Here is a 5,042-nt window from a genome sequence, read left to right on the forward strand (position 1 = left end):
CTCTGTTGAGTTGAATGGAGATGGGATATCCATTCTGCATGCTAACCATGAACAATTTTACACTTAAATTAAATTGCCTGTCAATACCAAACCAATCAATAATAAGTCCCAGGTCATTAAGCAACAGAGAACTCAAAACATAGAGAAAGCCCATGTATGCATTACATGTGGGAAAGCTTTCATCAAGATGTCTCAGCTGCCTGGCGGGTATGGCTCAGCAGTTGAGCATCCACCTAGGATCCAGGAGATCGAAGTGTGATTTCTGGTCAGGGCACATGCCCAGGCTTGATCCCCAGCAGGGGGTGTGCAGGAGGCAGCTGATCATTGATGTTTCTATCTCTCTCTCTCCCTCTCCCTTCCTCTCTCTGAAATCAATAAAAATATTAAAAAAAAAAAAGAAAAGATGCCTCAGCTCACTAATCATCACAGAGTTCAGACGAGAGAGAAACCTTATGAATGCGGTCTGTGTGAGAAAGCCTTCTCCAGAAAATCCAGGCTCACTGAACATCAGAGAATTCATACAATAAGAATGCACTTAATATGACAAAACATTCCTCAAGAAATCACAGTTTGCCCAGCTGGTGTAGCTCATTGGTTGAGCATTGACCTATGATCCAGGAGATCAAGGTTCGGTTCCGGTCAGGGCACATGCCCGGGTTGTGGGCTTGACCCCCAGCAGGGGGAGTGCAGGAGGCAGACAATCAATGATTCTCTCATCATTGATGTTTCTGTCTGTCTCTCTCTCTTCATTCCTCTCTCTGAAATCAATAAAGATATATTTAAAAACAAAACAAAGCAAATCACAGTTCAATAAACCCTCATGGGAGTGAAGCCTTGTACTTGTAGTGAATGCAGGAAAGTATTCACGAAAAAGTGTCACCTCACTTATCATCAGTGAACTCATACAGGAGAAAAACCCCATGGATGCAGTCTATGTGGGAAGACCTTTTCTACAAAGTTTAGTCTTACTAATCATCAGAAAACTCATACAGGAGAGAAGCCTTATATATGCAGTGACCGTGGAAAAGGCTTCACCAAGAAGAGGCATCTTGTTGCAGATCATCATACTCATACAAGAGAGAAACCTTTTTTATACAGTGAATATAGGAAAGGCTTCTCAATGAAGCACTGCCTTATCAGATATCAGTGAACTCATACAGGAGAGCAGCTGTATATTTGTAGTGTGGAAAAGGCTTCACCATGAACTGTGATCTCACTGTACATCAGCGAGCTCATACCTTAGAGAAATTGTATATGTGCAATGAATGTGGGAAAGCCTTCTCCAGAAAGTTCATGCTCACTGAACATCAGAGAATCCACACAGGAGAGAAATCTCATGAATTCTCAGAATATGATAAAGCTTTTTTCAAGAAATCATGGCTCAATATGCATCAGAAAACATATATAGGAGAGAAACTCTTTATATGCATTGGCTGTGGGAAAGGCTTCATCCAAAAGGTCCATCTCATTGTACACTGGCGAAATCACACAGTCGAGAAATCTTATATATGCAATGAATATGGAAAATGCTTGGTCCAGAAGACAATGCCTCAGCACATCAGAGATTTCACACAGGGAAAATACCCTTTGTGTGCAGTAAGTGTGGAAAATCCTTTTCCCAGAAATCAGGTCTCATTAAACATCAAAGAATTCACACAGGTGCCCTGCTGGGTGTGGCTCAGTCGTTGAGCATTGACCTAGGATCCAGGAGATCATGGTTCCATCCTGGTCAGGGCACATGCCCAGGTTGTGGGCTCTATCCCCAGTAGTGGGCATGCAGGAGGGCAGCTGATCAATGACGACTCTCTCATCATTGATGCTTCTATCTCTCTCTCCCTCTCTCTTCCTCTCTCTGAAATCAATAAAGATATATTTATTAAAAAAAAATTCACACCAGAGAAAAACCCTTGAATGCAGTGACTGTGGAAAAGCCTACACCACAAAGCAGAATTTCATTGTCCATCAAAGAACTCACACAGGGGAGAAACCCTCTACCTGCAATAAGTGTGGGAAAGCTTTTGCCTGTATGTTTTGCTTTGTGAAACATAAGAGAATACACAAAAGAGTGAAATGTGGTGATTCTGTCAACGTGGAAAATCCTATCACAGAGAGTCCCAGCTATCACAAATCAGTGCTGTCCTGCAGGAGAAAAACCTTGTTAATACGGTGATTATGCAAGTGCCTTCTGTGGCCGTTTGGACAGTATTAAACATGAGTGGGCTCCTGGCAAACAGGAATATAGTCTTAGTGGACCAGCCTGTGGTCAGATATGTGCCCTCAGGATGATTTGCACAGAACAGAAACCTGTGAATGCAGTGAGTGTGGTCTCATCTTCAGTGATCAATTATGTCTTATTTTATGCCACAGGAAACCAATAGGGAAAGGTTAGAGACATTCTATGTGCAAAAATTTGAAAGAAAAAAAAAATTCCAGCTCAGATTATGGTTTATAAGTGTATTCTGAGAAAAATTGTATTAATGCTGAAATTGGGAGGTCCTGATACTCTCATCCTATTAAATATAGGAATTGATACAGAGGCATAATCTGATGTCAGCCCAGACACATACATTAATTGCTCTATTGTGTCAATTAAAGGAATGAGAAAAGCTGAAAAACAAACAAACGATGGAATGCTACCCAGCCATAATAAAAGACGAAATCTGCCCCTGGCCGCTGTTGCTCAGTGGTTAGAGAGCTGGCCCACACACCAAAGGGTCCCAGGTTCGATTCTTGGTCAAGGGCAGGTATCTAGGTTGCATATTGATGTTTTTCTCCCTGTCTTCCCCCCCCCCCTTCCCTTCCACTCTCTCTGAAAAGCAATGGAAAAAATATCTTCAAGTGCAGATTAACAACAAAAAGGAAATCCTACCATTTGTGACAACATGGATGGATCCTGAAAGTGTTATGCTAAATGAAGTAAGTCAGACAGAGAAAGACAAATACTGTATGATCTCACTTGTATGCGGAATCTGAAAACAAATAAACTCATAGAAATAGAAGGAACTGATGGTTACCAGAGCAGAGTGTGGGGCAGGGGGAATTGGGGGAAGGTGGTCAAAGGTCACAAACTCCCAGTTATAAGATAAATAAGTACTAGGGATATTATGTACAACACAATAACTATATTTAACACTACTGTATGGTATATAAGAAAGTTGTTATGAGAGCAAATCCTATGAGTTCTCTTCATAAGGAGAAAAATATTTTCTTTTTATTGTAGCTATATGAAATGATGGATGTTAGCTGAACTTATTGTGGTAATCAATTCACAATATATGTAAGTCAAGCCATCATGCTGTTGACCTTAAACTTATACAGTGATGTGTGTCAATTATTTCTCAACAAAACTGGAAAAAATAAGCTGAGGTACATCCAGACAACAGAATATTATTCAACACTAAAAAAGAAAAAAAGAAAAAAAGAGAAAAGAAAAGATCTGTAAAGCCATTAAAAGACATGGAGGGCCCCTGCCGACGTGGCTCAGCAGTTGAGCATTGACCTAGGATCCAGGAGATCGAGGTGCGATTCCCATCAGGGCACATGCTCGGATTGCAGGCTCGATCCCCAGCGGGGGGTGTGCAGGAGGCAGCGGATCAATGACTCATCATTAATGTTTCTCTCTCCCTTCTTCTCTCTGAAATCAATATATATATTTTAAAAAAAGACATGGAGGAACCTTAAATACATATTACTAAATGAAAGAAGCCAATCTGAAAAGGCTACATAAGTATAATTCCAAGCTATATGACATTCTGAAAGAGGCAAAAGTATGGAGAAAATAAAAAGATCGGTGGTTGCCAGGGAGGCGGGGGAGGAGGGATGAATAGGTGGAGCACAGGGGATTTTTAAGGCAGAAAATACTCTGTATGATACAATGTATGTCATTATACATTTGTCCAAGCCCATAGCATGTACACCACCAAGGGTGAACTCTAAGGGAAACTATGGGCTAGGGGTGATTACCGTCCATGTGGTTCATCAGTTGTAACAAATGTACTGCTCTCCTGGGGATGATGGTGGGGAGGCTGTTGAATGTGTGGAGGTGGGGGGCATATAGGAAATCTCTGCACGTGCCTTCCCTCAATGCTGTGACCCTAAAACCACTCTAAAAATTAAAGTCTTAATTTTAGAAAAAAACCTTTATTTTAATCTTCCCCAGAGCATATGTTTTTATTGATTTTTTAAATTTAAATTTTAATTTATTGATTTTTTTAGAGATAGGAAAGGAGGGAGAGAAAGAGAGAGAGAGAAGAACATTGATGTGAGAGAGAAACATCGATTGGCTGCCTCTCATACACACCCCAACCTAGGTATGTGCCCTGATTGGGAATCCAGCCTCAGACATTTTGGTGTACAGAACAATGCTCCATACGTGAACCAACTGAGCCGCCCAGCCAGGGCAAGTCTTAATTTTTTTTTTAAAGTATGTTTTTATTTATTTCAGAGAGAGTATGGGAGAGGGAGAAACATCAATGATGAGAGAGAGTTATTGATCGGCTGCCTCCTACAGGCCCCCTATAAGATCGAGCCTGCAAACCGGGCATGTGCCCTGACTGGGAATCGAACCGTGACCTCCTGGTTCGTTGGCCTGCACTCAACCACTGAGCCACGCTGGCTGAGCAAGTCTTAATTTTTAAAAAAGTGAATGATGCCTGCCCTGGCCAGCATGGTTCAGTGGTGGTTAGAGTGTCGACCTGCGCACCAGATGTACCTAGGTTGCCTCTCTGATCCTTGCCCTGGTTGGAGTGTGGGTGGGAGGCAACTGATCCATGTGTCTCTGTCACATCAATGTTTCTCTCTCTCTCCCTCTATCTATCTCTATCTCTATCTCTATCTCCTTCCCCCTCCCTTCCACTCTCTCTTTAAAAAAATCAATGGAGCCTGGCCAGGCATGGCTCAGCGGTTGAACATCGACCTAGGATCCAGGCGATCAGGGTTCGATTCCCGGTCGGGGCACATGCCTGGGTTTCGATGTGGGAGCGGGGGGCGTGCGGGAGGTGGCCAATTGGTGACTCATCATTGATGCTTCTCTCTCTCTCTCT

General features: G+C 42.3%; 1 pseudogene across 1 annotated transcript; it reads left to right on the forward strand.

Moving 5' to 3' along the window:
* Positions 1 to 1,526: 1,526 nt before the first annotated feature.
* LOC308554469 (zinc finger protein 350-like) lies at positions 1,527 to 2,378 on the forward strand (annotated as a pseudogene). Its single transcript has 2 exons — positions 1,527 to 1,671; positions 2,109 to 2,378. The product of its transcript is annotated as a zinc finger protein 350-like (transcript).
* The last annotated feature ends 2,664 nt before the right edge of the window (positions 2,379 to 5,042 follow it).

The sequence above is a fragment of the Miniopterus schreibersii genome (genome assembly GCF_964146895.1).
Source record: "Miniopterus schreibersii genome assembly, chromosome: 3".
Lineage (NCBI taxonomy): Eukaryota > Metazoa > Chordata > Mammalia > Chiroptera > Miniopteridae > Miniopterus > Miniopterus schreibersii.